A 20,018-nucleotide genomic window follows, 5' to 3' on the forward strand; every position below is an offset into this window, starting at 1 on the left:
ACAATGAAACGTATAAAACAAAAGATGGGTTTAGCGTGTTGCGCAAGAAAAGTGTTAATATACATGACTTACATTTGCAAATATGTGAAATAACAAACTTAAGTGATCATCATCATCATCAGAACTAATAAAACAAATGTAATACTATGCATTATCACTAAAATACAAACCAACTCTAAAGTGATCAAAACAGCGAATGAAACATATAAAACAACATGCGAAATGGCAAAATGAACCTTAAAATGATCCTTGAACTAATAAAAAACAATGCATTGTCACAGGGTTAGGGTTAAGGTTAGGGTTAGGGTTAAAGGCAAACTGACTGACAAACTGACTACAAATACTGACAATGATTTCGACCCGTAGGTACAGTAGAAGCTGTTCTACCAAGGGTCGGCCTAGGGGCCAACATGCATGTGTAAGTACCAGGACAATATTAACAGATTTGGGGAGTGGAAAAAAAGATTTAGAGCTATTAAAATACCTACTGTAATGAAGACAACTAGCCTTCTACCATTTTAGCTACATTTTAATGTGGGGAGCCACTGGGTGGGATAGGAACAATTAAGAACAGGGGTCATTTATGAAACAATTCAAAGCAAACATGTATGTTGGAACAGGATTATAGGCTGATGTGTTTTGGTGTGGATTTCTCCTGACTACAGAAACGTCCTTCAATCCTCAAGTCAAACGAGAGACCGTGGCATCACTAGGGACCCATGCATAGTAAGCAGGAACTGGGGATGGCAATGAAGGACCGGAAAGTCTGGTGTGGCATTGTGAAATCCATGATCTTGGCAGCGGTCGAAAAATGATGATGACTAACAATTATTTCAACCCATAGGTGGCCCTTTTCTTGCTAGCCTTACTCACAAGTGTTTCTTGTTTAGGTGAGTTTATATGTTAATTACAGGGCTCTAGTCAATGGGTAAAATACCGACTGCAGTTTATTAGTTTACTATTTTATTGCCATTTTCTTTGCTATCCAGGCAAAAATTGAAGACGTCAAGCAGCAAAAACAACCCATTGCAGAATCCTTGACAACCCAATCCTTGCCAACCGGATAACTCCACTCGGATAACTAGCCAAATGTGGCTCAAGTCAGAGGACACCCTGTCGGAGCTGATGTTTCACCTGGAATCCTATTATGAAGTAAGTTCTGTTTTCTGCCTCTTCCTCTGTCACTCCAGCCACCTGCATGTCTTCTCTCACTGTATCCATAAACTTCCTCCTCTTCTTCACTTGCCCCATTTTTATCAGCCAACCCGGGCGACTGTGGCTCAGGAGGTAGAGCAGGTCGTCCAATGATCCGTGGGTCGGCGGTTCGAATCCCGGCTCCTCCTGTCTACATGTCAAAGTGTCCTTGGGCAATACACTGAACCCCAAATTGATCCCGATGTGCTGGTTGGTACCTTGCATGGCTTCCGTCGCCATCTATGTATGTGTGTGTGAATGTAAAGCACCTTGGATAAAGGTGCTATATAAATGCACCATTTACCATTTATCCCTAATTAATTAAATCATCAAATTAATATATTATTGGTGATCCATAATGATTGTAAATATGGTCAGTGTTATTTGCTACACTCTGATGTTGCAGTTCATAAGTCTCTGAATAAGAGATTTAAATGCCTATCATGTTAAGTGTGTTTCTTGTTCTCCATGTATTCTCATCAAACAGCGCACACAATGAGAGTGGTCCAGCCACCATTCCAAAACTTGCTGAGAAATTAACCCTTGAGTAAACCATATTAAATGGACAGATGTGGAAGTGGGCCCCCCTCTGATACAGCAGAGAGACTGCACTTCCTCTTTGATGCAAGTATCCCTATCGTTACTCTCATGACCATGTCTTTGGGGTAACAATGAACCCACTAACCACATGGTTAAAAAACACAAATTAAAAAAAAACTTTTGGGCAAGACTGAACCTGGTTACAACAGACCTGAGTGATTGTTCATAATACAATATCAATTACATGTATAAAATAAATGACAAACTGATAAACTTGTATCCTATTTACTTGCCCCTTCTATGTTTTACAGTAATGACATTACGCTAAATGACATTAGCCTGACTAAAGGAGAGGAAGTAAAATGTGGACACCATCTCAATGTCTCACTAATCTGGAATAAATTAAGTACATTTATTCCCATTATAAGATCTAGTGATTCTCTTATCAAATAAATCCATGGCCCAGTCATAACCTACATAGTTTCTGCTCTGATCCCATAATGCAGTCAACAGAAAGATGAGAAGCAGTACCTGGTAAAATAACTTCCTGGGTTCATCTACTACAATACCTCCTGTGACCATGGTGCAGGAGCAAAGCTTCTGGAGGAGCCTGCTGTCCAGAAACTCGGGGACATCACAGGTAACACTATTCATAATCTTAATTTAATAAAGGATTGAATAGCTTCCATATTCAGTTTATTGCCATTATATTTTCTTTTTGCTTTATAGATTTTGTGAAGTGTTGAATCGGCTTACTCGGTTGCGCTTTATTGGATTTCCTAATCATCAAAGTTGCAAAGGTATCTGTCACAAATTCATGTACTATTGTGATTATAAAAGGCAGTTCATTATTACTTGACTATTTTATTGCCATTTGCTTTGTTATCCAGGCAAATACTGAAGACATCAAACGGCAGAAAAAACCCCATGCTGAGGACCCAGTAATCATTTCCAATGACCCAGTGCAAAAGAGCCACATATGTGAGAACCGCCCTGCTCCTAACAGCTGGAGTAGCAGGCCTCTACTTTCCTGTTCCTGCCCTTTGAACCTGTGGCCACATCAAACGGTCACCGAGAGATAGATACCTGCAGCCAATTATCCTTGGACTGATTGTGCTTAGTTGGACTGGCTAGACACCCTGGTGCTTGCACATATTGGAAAGATGCATTCTTTTCAAAACCCCTGTTTTGTCAACAATGGAACTATGCCCCTGGAAATGTTACATATTTGCATAGCATGCTGCCAAATTCTATAATGACACCAGTCAACAGGATCCAGAACTGACTGAATACGCATATGCCAAAGACTACTACTTTTTCTTTACAGATGGATAACGGGAGTATTACCAGACTGGTATTGATTTTACTTGCATGGATAGTTGGGATGATACCTCACCTTTATTTTTTTTGTATATTTTATTATTTATTTTCTTCTCTATCTACTCTCTTTCTTTTACGTATGCAATCTCTGGCCTTGTGTGTTCGCCCAAATTTGGTTGGATTGGTTGGGAGGGGGACTCGGTTGCAATTTTCCTAATGAAATTGATATCACATAAACAAATTATGAAATGATAAAGACAATATTATGTGATAATAACTAGGTTTTTCGGCACCGACTGAGTTTGCATACGTTTTCCACATTGTATCAATGATGTTCTTTCAGAACAAAAGAGGGCACTGTTATGAATCATGCCATGTACACATACAGCTAAGTAAGTCTGTGTACTGAAATTGAGATGCAGTGTGCTTGCATTGTGCTTGATGGCTATATGTTTCACTGTCTACATTGTACTTTCTAGAGATGTGCAGCATCTGGTAGATGGTCAGCCTCATATGCTGACAGTAAGATCAGCCTTGTACATTGTGAGATCACCCTTGCACATCATCATGCCACATTCCTATGTCAAATATCTTCATATCTTGCATTTCTACAATCCAGCACTATAAATATTCCCTGTCTGTCTAATAAACTTTATGAACTTATAGTGGCACTGCCTCAGTGTCTCATTATTTGTTTGCACCAGGCCCATCTCTGTACCAACAACTTGTGATCATCAGTTTTACTTAGATTTTTGTCAATATATTTAGTTTTATGCTTAGGTTTTTTTGAGTGGTGCAAACCACTCCAACAACTGGCTTTGTAGGCCTACCCATGTTTGTTCGTACCAAAAAAAATCACACCCGTGTCAACTGAGTGGTGTAAGGTCTTATATAGACTGATCAGCTGTGGTCTGACGTAATGAAATCACACCCATGTGAACTGGGTGACATTCATTTTTGAGTGGTGTAAACCACTCCTTGAGTGGTGTAAACCACTCCTACAACTGGCTTTGTTTCTGCAGAAAAAAATGAGCATGGTTGCTATGTTCACCCTGTTCACCTGTTCATTTAATATGTATACACTACTGGTCCTAATTTAATTTTTAATTGATTGAAATATTTATTAACAGTTTGCAGAATTACAGTACATTTCAAGCACAAACTCAATACAAAGACGTGATTTCATTACATCAGACATGATTTCATTACGTCAGACAGGCTATATTACACCACTCAGTTCACACGGGTGTGATTTTTTTGGTACGGACAGACATTGGTACAGACAGACACGTAAACTAACAAAGCCAGTTGTAGGAGTGGTTTACACCACTCAAAAATGAGCATGGTTGCTATGGTTAGTGACATTACGTCAGACCACAGCTGATCAGGCTATATAAGACCTTGCACCACTCAGTTCACACAGGTGTGATTTTCTTTAACACAATGGAAAAATGGAACAAATAAACATTATTTTTCTCCTAGCATCCAGGAAGGAGACCAGGTTCCTCTGGTGATCCACTTCTGCATCCTGGAGGAGGCTACTTATTGACTGCACAAAGAGATCCTGCAGATGTTACAAAACAAGGACAGTACAGGACTCTGGCATCAATGATCAAAGAACCACACTGCAGAATCACATGAAGGCTCACACTTGCTTGGTGGAGTTCTAATAAATACATTGATTTTTGAATCTTGTAATAGTTTATTTGAACCTGTATATAACCTATATACAGGTTTAATGTTTGTTTTAAAAACACCATTAACAATGAAGGGAACATTTATCATCTCATCACATCATATTGTCCCTCATTACATCATTAACACCTGTCCCCTGTGCAGACCATGTCAAAAACTAAAAAATAATAATTCAAAAACAAATTAACTAAGCATAAACTGCTATTTGAATTCCAATCTGACTTCAGAACATCCACTCCACTGACACATACATACTACTGTATGAAAACATCAGGGAAGCCTTGCTCCTGTGTTTGAAACAGTTAGACTAATTTATCTCATGCACTGTTGTTGCACTATGGCAAATGCTATATATATATATATATATATATATATATACACACTCTATTGGTAAAACAATGTTTGCAGATGGTACACAAATAGTAGGTCCTACCATAAGCAGTATTCAAACCTATATGAGATATGGATTAAAAGTCAAGTCAACTACACCACTATGCCACATGGCAATTGGTGAGACTGCTTCATCCTGCACCTGATTTCCCATTCATTCTCTATGGTATTACTGAACCACTACTGATGTAATAACATTCTATTATGCTTCTACAGAACTGATCTGCATTGAACAGCAAAATGGTATTATAAATATGCATACTACTTTAATGATTTACTCATATATTTATGAATGGATCAAAGCTGATCAATTAGGCAAATCAGTAACATTCATTCAGAACAGTGTCCAAAATTGAATTCAGATTTGTGTGCAATGGAAAGGAAAATATATATAACTACAACCATTATTTATAAAGCATTATTGTTTGATATAGCCTACATGAAACCTTTCTCCCCAGACAGTCAGAAGATCAAGTCATCTTTATAGCACATATAACCCAAAGTACTTTCCAATGGGTCATGACAAAAATGATAGGCCTATTATACTGTAGGCCAGGGCCGGTTCTAGGGGAGGGCAGGGGTGGGCATAGCTCACCCAAACGTGCTTCTTGCTCACCCAATGTGGGTTTGACACCCCACCCGCCCCAGCGGAGTCGCCCCCCCCTTACAATTCTGTCTGCCCACCTGAGTGGGGCTGGCTAAATCCCCCTGCTGTAGGCCTACATAATAGCACACAAAGAAACATGTGACACAGATAAAATACAATAATATAGCCCATAGGCTATATTTGAACAATCTAAATTGTGATTATACTAATATTGACTTATTCTTCTTATTACATTATTGATATATATTATAATATGTAACAGGCAGCAATGGTGATTTTCACTGTGTAGCATTATTTGGATGATCAAACCAGGCCAGCCTAAACGGCTATAAGTGAACATGTGCCCAAAGACGTTGCTCACCCGATTTAATTTGATTTATGATTAATTTGGAGCAGACAGCAGCAGAGCTTTTCCAGTTATCACTGGAAACGTAGCGTTCTGACTACAGTCTTTGGAATCACCACTAGATGGCAGAAGCGGCAGTGTTGCCGCCATCTTGGTGTGATTACGTCCAAGTCATCGCACCAGTGTCGCCTCTTTATATAGAATCTCTTCTTTGGCGCTGTTCTGAATTTACTGCTGATGTTAGTCTAGCCACAACGTAGAAGTCAATGTGCTGTTCTAAATGTCACTGCCAACTGTGTTTTCTTTTTTTTCTCTGACTGCTAGGACAGAGTAATCTAGTAAGAGAGTGGCGACACGCTTTGATCTCGCCGCAAAGCGGGTGCCTATGGGCTATAGTTCCAAACGTTGGAACTATCCTATTGAGGTAGAATGAGCACTTCCGCATTCCATTGTTACAGTGGGAATCAACACTATTGTCGCCACTCTCTTACTCTGTGTTAGTGGTCGTATTTTTTTCATCTGTTGTTCATCATCACCTTTTTGTTTCTTTATCACAACGAACAATTAAATCAAGGTCTTTGAAATACTTTGTAATGATTGTTGACTATCTTGCAATTTCGGCGGTTGTGCCAAACGAGTTACGAGTTACATAAACCACGTGACAGAGGTGTTTTCTGCTCCATCAATGCCGTAACTCTGTTTTACTCTATGACACTGGTTAGCATATAGTCATCATTTGATAAGGGGCGTGCATGATCAGCCGACTCGGGCCAATTAAAAAAACGATCAAACCGCTAAAACTGGGTCAATTAGAATATTTTGTGTACAAGAGGTTATATATTATATAGGCTATATTGTATAACATGCATATAAAGACACCCTGAACACAAGAAGCGACACAACCCAACTGCACAACACGACAAGATCAAAACTTATATTAGGCCTATTTCAAAATCGAGTTCAAACAAAGTCTAACTAGATCCAACTCCATTCTCAGTGCAATTAGCCATACAGTGCTTGCACTCACCATTCTTTAGGCTACAACATAATCCATTTAATGAGTCCGCACAAAATTCTCCATAGTATGTCATCCAAACCTCTGGTCCATAACTCTAAAGTTAGAATGGACAAGAGCGATGGACAGGAGTCAACATCGAATCCAGACCAGATATTGTCCACAAGTAGGAATCATGTAATTTGTTTTCCACAAACGAGGAACACATGAGTTAATTGTTGCCATCAACACAGGTCTCCTCCTATATATATATATATATATATATATATATATATATATATATATATATATATATATATATATAACAAGGACACAATATACACATGCTTAGAATCATATAAATACAAGAATAGAATGTCCACATGTCATTTAAAAACACGTGATTCCGAAAATCACTGAATTTGAATATGTTCCCCTATAAATACCACCAATTAAGAAACAAACAGCTACTCGAACATTACAGCTCGAGTAATCTACGCAAGAATGGCTTCCGCCGCGAAACAACCAAGATATGACAACGACGACACAGCCTGCACCGGATTCATATTCGACACAACTGAGGTCAAGATATCAAAAACAAACACAAAATATTTCAACTTCATTTTTCAAATTGGAACAGAGGAGTACTTGGACTGCGTTTCGTTTTCACCATCACATCACGCCAATATACTGCAATGTCAGGAACAGCAGTCACCGACCACACTCATCAACATTAGAAAAGTCACCAACCAATGTAAGTTTAATTATCTTCATTTAACATTTGCTATTTGATATGCCTGTATAGACCTACACTAAAATAACTATCAAATACTGCCATAATAAAGAAATGTGTGCATTTAATACTTGTCTTACAGACACCAACAAATTCAACCTACAAATAACCCACAAAACGCAAATCCAATATACCTCCAAAGTCCATTTCCTTCGAAAATCACCTACAACCCTGGATACAATAACCATTCAACAAGTCAAACACCTTTCAGACCGACAGAAAGTAAGTATTATATGAATAGGCCTATATTTTTCATTCTTAAACTACCGCACAATAGAATACATTCACATAATTAATTTTGAAGGTGGATTCTAACAATAGTTTTTAAAGAGAATACAAAGGTTTTTTTTGCTTGTTTCACCGCAAATATAGCTAAGATGACTTAATAGCCTATAGGCAGTGTTGGGCAGCTACATGTATAGGCCTAGCTTAACTTGTCCGACATTATTCCTTTTAGCTAATTTGATGGGTTTTTTTCCATTAAGAATCGAGGCTCAAATACCTGCACCTAGTGGAGTATGCAATAGGTCTAATAAAGTTAATAGGCCTATTTATTAGCTACGATTCATTGTTATCTGTTTGGTCATTAACTACAAGGAATAGTCAGCCATGTGAATTAAGCTATGTAGCCTAGCTGACCAACACTGCCTATATGCCTATTAATTTGCATTGCACAGTGCACTCACTCGGTACAATATGCAGCTAGTGTATATATATATATATATGCTTGGCTGACATTATTCCTTGTAGTTAATGACCAAACGGATAACAATGAATCGTAGCTAATAAATAGGCCTATTAACTTTATTAGACCTATTGCATACTCTGCTACGTGCAGGTATTTGAGCCTCGATTCTTAATGGAAAAAAACCCCATCAAATTAGCTAAGGAATAATGTCGGACAAGTTAAGCTAGGCCTACATGTAGCTGCCTATAGGCTATTAAGTCATTTTAGCTATTTGCGGTGAAACAAACAAAACCCTTTGTATTCTCTTTCAAAACTATAATTTATATATATAGATATGAGTTGCAATACCCTCAGATAACCGGATCAAATTACACATTCCAATCAGCTTGTATAAACATAAAGCTCACCAACATTACAGATGTAGAACAAAACAATCTTAAAACATCGTTTCAGCTTGTAGATTGGCTATTTTGAACTTGTGAAATGGGACATTCTGCAATATGAGTACTTTTACTTTTAGTACTTTAAGTACATTTTGACACAGATACACTTGTACTTTTACTTGAGTACATTTCGAATACGGGACATGTACTTGTAACAGAGTACATCTACATTGCAATATTTGTACTTAAGTAAAATATTTGAGTACTTATCATCACTATACAACACTGAAAATCGTATATCACAAGTATAACTAAATAAATAAACAAATTTATTTTCTCATCAGATTGGAAAAATCACCGCCACCATCACCACCATCCACCCCACAACCACCGGCAACACCTACAGAGGACCCACTGCACAACAGACACTGGAGATTGCTGACACTACCGACAAAATCACATGCACCATCTGGGACACACAAACGGACACACTGCACCAAGACACCACATACACTTTCACTAATCTCACTCACCGCACATTCCCCTGCAGTTCACTCACCACCACCACATCCTCCACAATCACCCCCCACGATGAAGCACTAATCATTCCCCCATCCATTCTTACACTTTCACTTGCCCTAGACCCCGCACCATCAACGAGCACCTGCACAGTCACAGGAGAAATCACGGGAGCACAAATCACCGATAAAAGAAAATGCGCACTTTGCACTCACCTCCAAAATACCGACACCTTTAACGTTAACACCAAAATAAACACTTGCACGAAATGTCACATGGCACAAAAAACACTTAAATTCACAAATGTCACATCCGGTATTTTGGCCATTGACTCCCCCACACATGTACATCCCATCAGACTCACCATCACAACAGCCATATTAAACACGTATTTAAACACAAATCACTTAGATCACCTCACCACAACCACAGCCATCACCGAGCACTTTTTGGACTTAGACCCCGTCACAATAGAACACACCCCGTCACTCATCATCACCTCCATTTCATCCCCCCAAGCAGCAAAAACACCCCCAGCACCCCCATCATCACCAGAAATGGAAGACGAGGACGACGAGGAACTCTGCCAAGCGTCTTTGGATTTTAAAAAAGACGTTTGAATTTAATTTGTTTTTTTTGTTTTTTTCCCTGTAGGGAAGCATTTCAGTTTCAATTATATTTTTATTTAAGTTAAAGTTTTTTTTTTTTTGAATGAAATATCTGTTTGAATCGAATTAGTTTTTTTTTGTTTTTCCCTCTTAAGGAAGTATTTCAGTTAAGTTAAAGTTTTTTTTTTTTAATTAAATATCTGAAATGAAATCTTAATGTATTGTCTTTTTGTTTTACAGCACTTTTTGCATTATGCAGTCAACCTAACGAACACCTACTAGTAATTACAAAGTAATACACAATTATTATAACTTTGGGACAAAACCATTTTCCTGTTAAGTTCAACACATCAATGCAATTCATTCAATCGCATTGCTGTGGTTGATCTTAAACAGATCTCGTCCCGAAACGTTGATGTAGTTTGGGCTTAAAAGTTGATACAGTTTAATTTGACTATAATGTCCATATACATGTTGGTAAATACTTAATCTACAAACTCAAGCAACATTCTAACATTGTTTATAAATCAATGGCTTATAAATCAATATTTGCTATTCTTTTGAATAGAAATGACAATTTGACCACTTTTAAATAACTTTGTGATATTAAAATGACTTACAATTTCACTTCACGCTACAAACTCCCACAAGCTAAAAATCATTACTTTAAACGACTATTTTAAACTAAAATCAACTATATTCCAAAGTAATTGCTCTCTTACTTCAAATATAATACAGCATTTAAACAACATCCACAATTAATCACATCTCAGTTTCAGTACGTTCGAAAATGCGCACCGAAAGAGTACTCTAGGCCTACTATATTCTTTTGTAGCAGTCAAGAGCCTAGCCGCAATTTGCAATGCTAGATTTTTTTTTAATAATGGGATGAATCTAGACTTACAATACCCTCCATTGACTACCCACTCATTCAATTTGGTTTGCGATCTGCTTGTCTTAAACGACGTTAAAAATGTGCAGCTGTTGCAGCTGTAGTCCAAGCTTGAATTATCCTCTTTCAATCTGCCGAACTTGTTTTTCATAAAAATCCACCGTAGACATGTTATTAGCTATTTTCTGTCAAGAAATTCTGTGCAGGTTATTCTTTTTCTAAGTGCTGGAGTTTGGAAACACTCGTCGTATGTCACTGAACGGCCCTGCTTACCACCTGTTTCGAAGTTGCACATAATGCAGGAGGCAGCAGCGCGACCCGTTAACAAAAACGAGTGCTTCCAAACTGCAACACTTGTCTTGACAGAAAGTAGCTCATAATATCTCTATCTCTACGGTGGATTTTTATGAAAAACAAACTCAGCAGATTGAAAGAGGATAATTCAAGCTTGGACTACAGCTGCAATGTTGGTGAGTTTAACGTTGTTTAAGACAAGCAGATCGCAAACCAAATTGGATGACTGGAGTCAATTGAGGGTATTGCAACTCTAGATTAATCCCATTATAAAAAAATCTAGAGTTGCAGATTGCGGCTATCAAGAGCCATAGATTGTGATTGCGCAGTCTTGACCCGTGAACGTCAATCTCTTGACAGTTCACTATACGTACAACAGTGTCCCAGATTTCCATGCCCTCTTCTAGGCGAAAATCCAGCTATAACACACGCTGAACAGGCTTTAATACGTAGCGGAAAAACACCACTCCAAAACCACTGTCTCGATTAGGCTACTAACAGCACATTTAACGTAATCACTTTCGAATGCAAGCAGCTCAAAGTCACAACTATATGATGACGTGCACGCCGCTCGCGCTGATCCATCCAAACACATACGTAGAACATGTCTTGTCACGACCCCAAAACACTGAGGTAAACTTGATGTTGTTTGATTAAACACAACAAGCCACGCTGCCACCGAAAACTATAGCCTCCCATGTTTGTGTCGAAGAACGCTGTATAACGACGCCTAGGTCAACAAAACACAGCGGTCAAGTGAAGCCTGACTAGTTGCCTGCTGATGAAAATGGTTGATCTGCAAGCTCACAACGCGTCGCATACGGAAACTAGCCTGGCGCAGCCAGCCTTCATCCGACCCATAGCATATGAATATGCCCCGAAGGGCAGCGAAGCGCAGTGGTATATTAAAGTATCGCAACGCGAGGCTATCCGGCCGGAACCCGTTATGAGTTTATAGATCAGCTATTTGCAGGTACAAGGAAATATCCAGGATGTGAGACGTTTAAAAAAAAAATGCTTTCACAATAAAATAATTTCAGCCTTCACAAATTGAAAAGAGCTACAGTAGGCTATCAGCATTATAGCATATATGCATGGGCATATTTCAGATAGCCCATATATGACGAAACAGAAACAAAGTGGAAAAGAATTAGGTCTACTGATTCAGTGGCATTTCAAGGTCAAGGTCAAGGTAAACTTTATTGTCCACAAGGGAAATTTGTCTTGGGCTTTCACCCCAGCTACAGCCACACATAAAACATCAATGACAAACAAATACATTACAGAGGAAGACACAACATTACACAATTGCACACTTGATGTGGATAATCTAACCTCACACAGTTACTGCTGTTTCAGAGCCTCGTTCAACATCTTAGTTGATGCTGGTACAAACGATTTTTTAAATCTGATGTACTTCCACTTTGGTTCTTTGTATCTTCTCCCAGAGGGCAGAAGTACAAACTCGCCATTTAAAACATGGGTAACATCACTGACGATTTTTTGAGCCTGTTTTAATGTAGCCTGCTCATAAATAGACTGCAGAGAGGGGAGTTGTCTTACCCCTATGATCTTCCGTGCAGTCTACACCAATCTGAACAATTTGGACCGTCACATTACAAACGAACGGGTGCATGAAAAGTAAACACCTAAACATTGTTGGCACTTCAGTGTTAAATTGGCTTTTCCCCCCCAAAATGTAAAATAAGGAAATAATTTGTAAAATAGTAATGTATTGACATATTGTAAAATATGGGATTTATTAATCCCAAAGGGATTTTTTAATTTGTTTTTGTTTGTGTGGTATGATGGGCGTGGGTTCCCACGCTGTCACGGCCCATCTTTCACTCACTCAGTGACTGATTAGTGACAGTATAAGGCAGCACGTTTCCTGTTGCTCGTCAGTGTTCCGTCTGCTCCGGTTGTGGGTGCCACGGTTCATGCTCAGCGGGCCTGCGTTCCCACAGTAGAAGTTGTTTCTGCTTCTGTCTCGCTTCAGTGCAGGTATGTGTCTGTCTTGCTGTTTAAGCAATCGCCGGCACCTATCGCTGTGTTGGCTTTGAACTTGACCGTTCATGTTGTCCTTTTAGCTCCTGTATATGCTACTGCTCCTCTCCTTCTGGAGTTTGGCACCGATGTGCTGTGCTCATCACCACACACTGCAGGTAGGTCCGTGGTCCTCCTCCGCACTACAACACTTTCGTTTTGTGTCATGTCACCATTAGAGCGTAAACCTTATCAGCTCTCATGTTGTTTCAGTGACGGATCGGGCGCCTGTCCCGCTGCTGCGGGCTCCGACGGCGAGCTCTGCACTCACAGAGGGGGTGCGTTCACTGTTTGTTTCTCTCTGCTCCTTTACCTCTAGGTTAACGCAAAGCTTGTTTTTACAGGGCCACCGCTACTGCTGGGAGTGTTTTATTGATTCATATACTATACAGCCATGAAGACACATCTAACCCACCACCACTTGTCAGCTATTCTTCTCCACTGGTGTGCTATTTGTTATCATCACTACAACACTGAAAATCGTATAACTAAATATACACATTTATTTTCTCATCAGATTGGACAAATCACCGCTAAAGTAACACAACTTCACCCCACAACCACCGGAAACACGCACAAAGGACCCACACCACTACAAATCATTGAAATCGCAGACACCACAGACAAGACACAATGCACCATATGGGACACTCTCTTCAGTGCAGGTATGTGTCTCTGTCTTGCTGTTTAAGCAATCGCCGGCACCTATCGCTGTGTTGGCTTTGAACTTGACCGTGCATGTTGTCCTTTTAGCTCCTGTATACTGCTCCTCTCCTTCTGGCGTTTGGCACCGATGTGCTGTGCTCATCACCACACTGCAGGTAGGTCGGTGGTCCTCCTCCGCACTACAACACTTTCGTTTTGTGTCATGTCACAAAACAAAATATTCATATACTACAGCCATGAAGAGACATCTAACCCACCACCACTTGTCAGCTATTCTTCTCCACTGGCGTGCCTATATACGGTAATAATATAGAGCTGGTAATTTAACGGTGGGATAGACCCATAGACTGGTTACTATTTACCCCCATAGTCCACCATGACTTATTGTTTGATTTATGTTTTTTAGAGGTTTGTTTGTTCTGTTTAGTTAGTCTTGTCGTTTTATGTTGTGGTGCACCTTAAGAACTAAAGTCTCAACTGACTGCAGACACTACGTCTCTCTATATGTAACTTATAGTTATATGAATAGATATCAATATGTCCTTCCAATTTGAGTGACTAACACTTGGGTCTCGCTCTGCAGGAATTGGTGTTTGGGAGCTCCATTTTGGATCGGGTGACGGCCGTCCCGAGGCAGTGATAACCCCCACCATCAACGCGCACCTGCACAATCAGGAGAAATTACGGGAGCACAAATCACAGAAAGAAAATACGAAACACATCCCAGGATCCCGACATCTTTAACGTAAACAATAAAACCAACACGTGCACTAAATGCCACATGACACAAAAGACACTTAAATACACAACAATCACTTCGGGTATTTTGGCCATTCAATCCTCAATCCCCCCCCCCACCCGTAGGGGGTGCCACTGTCTAGGGTTGGTTGGCCCGGCCCTCCTCCTATTGCCCCTGCCACTTTAGCTGTTGTAGTATTGTGATATCCTGGTTTGCTCATTGCTCTTAATATTTTAATGAGAATGAATTCCCCTTTTATTGATGATGATTCCATGACTTATATTTTATGTTTAACTATAAAGTATTATACTATTTAACCTACGTTTCTGCATTATTATTTAAATATAACATGTGTACACAAATCTGTGTGGAGAGTCACCTAATTAACTGGTATGGAAATATGTCTTTATAAATATCTCTGCACAAAAACTTCTACATGTGAACATTGGACCTATATGGACAAGGAAAATATTTTTTTTAACCAATGAATTGCTGTTTTGTGAAAATTCTTCTTCCCCACATACATGTAGCATCATATTCTTATGCAACTTTACAGTATGGTAGAAGGTCATGCCAAATAGGCCTGTAACCAGTCTGAGGCTGAGCTCAGACCTTTACTGCATTGCTGTATGCTTGTTGGATGAATGTTGTGTAGTGTCATGGCCGCCCCAATGCATTTCCAATGGAGGTCACATGTTTTGACACAACATTTGTGTTGTGTGAGGTCAAAACACAGCTGAAAGCCATACAACAGACCATGTGACCTCCATTGGAAATGCATTGGGGCAGCCATGACACTCACAACGCTGTAAAGGTCACACGGTCGCAACACTGCATTGCTGTTGTGAGTGTCATGGCCGCCCCAATGCATTTCCAATGGAGGTCACATGGTCTGTATGGCTTTCAGCTGTGTTTCGACTGCCCCCCTCACACAACACAATGTTGTGTCAAACCATGTGACCTGCATTGGGGCGGCCATGATGCTACACAACATTCATCCAACAAGCGCAGTAAAGGTGTGAGCTCAGCCTAAGGCCTCAATCAGACCTTTACAGCATTGCTGTATGAATGTTGTGAGTGTCATGGCCACCCCAATGCATTTCCAATGGAGGTCCCATGGTTTGATACAACATTTTGGACTACAAGCTGTTGTATGGCTTTCAACTGCTCCCCTCCCCTTCACACAACACTGGTGTTATGTCAGACCATGTGACTCCCATTGGAAATGCATTGGGGCTGTGTGAGTGAGGCCTTACTCCAATTGGTCAAAGGGGAGCACTATAGCAATTTTTATAAAATAAACCTTTGGACAACAGTCATAACTCATGCTTTGTTTGTCCAAAATTCATGGCACTTGTTTCCACATGTTCCTTGACTCATGGGGAACACATGTGTCACTTTGATCAATACGCTCATACGTGAGAACCCTTACATCTAAACACACTGTAGTAATAGCTAGACATCTCCAAAACCAGAACACACAATTGTTACCAACAGGCTGAGTTGTCTCCACCTTCTTGTTACCAAATCACTCAATGGTTTTACAGTTTACAATGTAGTCATTGATTGTCTCTGTGTAGCTCAGTCAGTATAGCTCCCGCCTTCGGTCCACAAGGTTGCGAGTTCAAATCCCGGCACCGACAACTCGGCTCGTCAGTCTCATTTGTGCATGTTGTTCTTATTGCGCATTGTTCTTCTTCTTCTATCTTGGTTCCGCTTTATCGCTGCTTGCAGCTATATTTGTTTATTGAAACCTGTGGTTAGCTCATTGGCACTGGTATGGCCTCTCCAGTGCTGGCACTCTTCTGTCAGACTCTGAACTGCTGAACCAGAGCAGGGCTCAGCCAGTCAGCTTAAGACAGGGGGGAAGGGGCCAAGTACTGGTGAGGAGTAGGGGTGTTCCACAGTGTTGATGAGCAAAGTATTACTATTATCGGTGGAGATGATTGCAAACCCAAAGGATGTTTAGACTAAAATAGAACATCTATTTATGTGGTTATGTAGTCATGTTCAGCGGATATCTGTGAGCTTGTAGATAAGCTGTTTAGGTTTAATTGCTTCTCTGTGAGTGGTAGGATCCTCTCAAATAAAAGGGAGACTGCAGGCAGAGCTAGTCAGTTATGTTCGGGCAGGCAACATGTTGACAGCCCAGGGGAGAGCTGCTAGGGCCCATTTCATGGGCGTAGCCTAGTTCAGTGTTGTTATTTTTCCTTTGTCCTAAGTTTGCCATTAAGTATTTTTGATTTCTTTGTTTTGGATTTTTGGCCAGTATTATTTTTGCTGTTTGATATTTTTGTTATTGTGGATATCTGCGCTGGAGTGGGAGAAATAAAAGCCATACAAAGCATCACTGACTGTTTTTGGAGCCTTGGCCGTTCGGGCAACTTCACAATGACGATGGGTTGAAAAGTGGTCCTTTCAGTATCTGTCAATCTCATCTCTATCTACCTCTGTAGGTGGTGTTATCGGCTGCTGAGGCCTCTTCTATCTTTAAGGAGTTCCATGCCAGTGATATCGGTGGTCACTGCGGTGTGGAAAAGACCCATGACGCAGTGATCCGCCGATATTACTGTCCTAGGATGCAAAATGACATCCGCAAATGGGTAAGATGGAAGGGTCAAGGTTCATCCAAATTAATATTCTTTGTACATGCTGGCCAATTTAGGAAAACAATGTCAAATTGAAGCATCAATTTAAATGAAAAAATATCAGAAATATGCACACCTTTACCCCACCTCCTCCTCCAACCTCATCCTGCCCTGCCAGGTTCGACCACTTTACTCCGGTATCTCTCCCCTCACTCCTTGACATAATTCACTCTTCGCTAAGTCCCACCCAAGCCCGTTCTTGGCCAATACCACGTTAGCGACGGTTACTATGTTAGGATCCTGGTCACGCTTTCAATGCTGGTCAAAATGTTTTAGCAGTGTCAATAAATATATTTGCTGTACAGCATGTGTGGACCTCAGAAAGATGGTTTGTTTTCTTACCTTGTTATGAGCAAACTAGTCCATTCCATGAATCAGTTTATGACATCAGGAAAACTCGTTTTATTTTCGTCTTTTGATAGATTTATAAAGTAACTTTTTGGTGTGAAGCGTTCTGGTGTTCCCAACTCTCGTTTGTAAACAAGTCGCCATGCTGTTTGAGATGCACCCAGCTGCAGTCCCAGACATTTCTCCTAAAGTGTCTCCCTCAAACACGTCCAAAATTGTGTATGGTGTTTGCGACAAGTGGACGAGATCAAATACATTTGTTTAATGTTTACATCCAACGGCCTGAGACCGAGGCTACTTCAGAAGTGGGTGTACAGATTTGGACCAATCAGATCGTTTTGTAGGCAAACCGGAACTTCTTACCACACAAACTTGTCAGGGTTGCCAGGTCTGCTTATTTCCCGCTACTTTTGGCTTAAGGCTAATAATTAGTGTATGTAATACATTACCAAAACATGAATTATCATAGACATATGCCTACATAGTATTTATAATGATAAATGCATACAATATTTTTATTATGATTATATATGGTCATATTATTGTGTTTGTTTTGGCTTGTTTTTCTTGATTTGGCTTTAAGAGTTGGCTTGTTTTTGGAGGTGGGTTGGCTTATTTCTCTCACACAATGTGGCAACACTGAAGTCAAAACAAAAACAAGACAACCTTGACATTTTTTATTAAAAATATAACCGCATGAGTTTTCCTGATGTCATAAACGGTCAGAATCAGCTTAGTGTTCTAAAAGAGTGACTTTGAGAGCTGTTTCCCCGTTACAATGGAAGTCAATGAGAGCCTATTTTTATTTCTAATATGTACTATTAAACTGCACAACGGAGCGAAATAATTCATGGAATGGACTAGTTTGCTCACAACAAGGTAAGAAAACAAACCCCTCTTTCTGAGGTCCACACATGCTGTACAGCAAATATATTTATTGACACTGCTTAAACATTTTGACCAGCATTGAAAGCGTGACCAGGATCCTAACATAGTAACCGTCGCTAACGTGGCATTGGCCAAGAACGGGCTTGGGTGGGACTTAGCGAAGAGCTAATTTCTCATCTCCGGCCTACAAACTGCCCCACTGACAGTATCCCCCTCGCCTTCTTAAAGAAGTTGTCTGCGCTGTCGGCCCAAGCCTAGTTTAATTATTAAAGGTTTTCCAACTGTAACATCATTACATCAACTATACCGAATTCCCTCCTCGATGTTGTAAGATAAGAGCGCCCCTCACTTCACACGGACGTGTGATTTGTATTAAATGCCAATATTGGATTTTGTTGATTTGATTTTTTTTTGTATTTATTTATTAAAATAAAGGTGAAAATATAAAATAAAGTTTACGTACAGCAGGTCAACTGCAAATTATTTATTATTCTCCCACATAGGAGAATAAATGCACTTGCAGAAGAATGCTGAATAATATGTAGTGGAGTAAGTTTCTCCCTGCTTCATCTTCATGGCCTGAACAATTTTGAAGACCCCTGCACTAGAAGATACTATGACTTGAACACACAAGGACCTGACCACACCACTACAATGACAAAATGAAAATGAAATTGTGAAACAGGGGGGTATATATAGACACATGGTTAACTGGTGACAGGTGAGCACAATAAGTAGTTAACACTGTGATAGGCTAAAAGACTAACAGGACACAGGTGAACAACAATTGCTAATGACATACTGGAGAGACAAGGAAGGTAGCAGCTACTAAGGAAAACAGGAAACAGCAATACAGTCACTACACAATAAAGGTACACAAATGTAACTTAAAAGACGTAGTGAAATGAAAAATATGTTTTTCACACTTTTAGAGCATATCCGTGGTTATCATACAGTATGTGTATACCTAACAACAGATGCCAAAACAATGGGAGAAATTACATTTTTTGTGTTTTATATCAAAAGTCCATATAAAGCTCATTTGTACCACTACCCTTATGAATATAAATTAATATTGATTTAATTTTGGTTTGTAATTCTGGTTTTGCCCCAAAAGGCCATTTCACCCCATATTTAAAAGACTTAAGAAACACAACATCACTTCAAAATTAAAGGAACTAACAACTGAAAAGTAAAACACCAGCTAAAATATAGTAAACGTGCAGTTTATGTAACACTTGTGTCACTGTATCACAGGCAACTGATGTGTATGCTACTGAACGCTTCAAGGTTCGTAAGGAGCGGTTGAAATGAATAGACCAGAGACAAGAGGTTGAAGGTGAATAAGCCAGCATTTTTTATTTTACTGAAGATAGAAAAAGCTAAAATTGTATGCATACAAACTATGTACAATGGTGGA

At 39.7% G+C, this 20,018-nt stretch overlaps 1 long non-coding RNA gene across 2 annotated transcripts; it reads left to right on the forward strand.

Moving 5' to 3' along the window:
* The first annotated feature begins 397 nt into the window (after positions 1-397).
* On the forward strand, positions 398-3,711 carry LOC306941178. Of its 2 annotated transcripts, XR_013792100.1 has the most exons (9): positions 652-726; positions 845-890; positions 990-1,152; positions 1,261-1,404; positions 1,682-1,818; positions 2,046-2,140; positions 2,241-2,374; positions 2,464-2,534; positions 2,625-3,711. It is a non-coding gene; the product is annotated as an uncharacterized lncRNA (long non-coding RNA). The 2 variants fall into 2 exon arrangements; XR_013792099.1 differs by lacking the exons at positions 652-726; positions 845-890 and adding an exon at positions 398-418.
* Positions 3,712-20,018: the final 16,307 nt, after the last annotated feature.

This window comes from Electrona antarctica, assembly GCF_951216825.1.
Source record: "Electrona antarctica genome assembly, chromosome: 17".
NCBI lineage: Eukaryota > Metazoa > Chordata > Actinopteri > Myctophiformes > Myctophidae > Electrona > Electrona antarctica.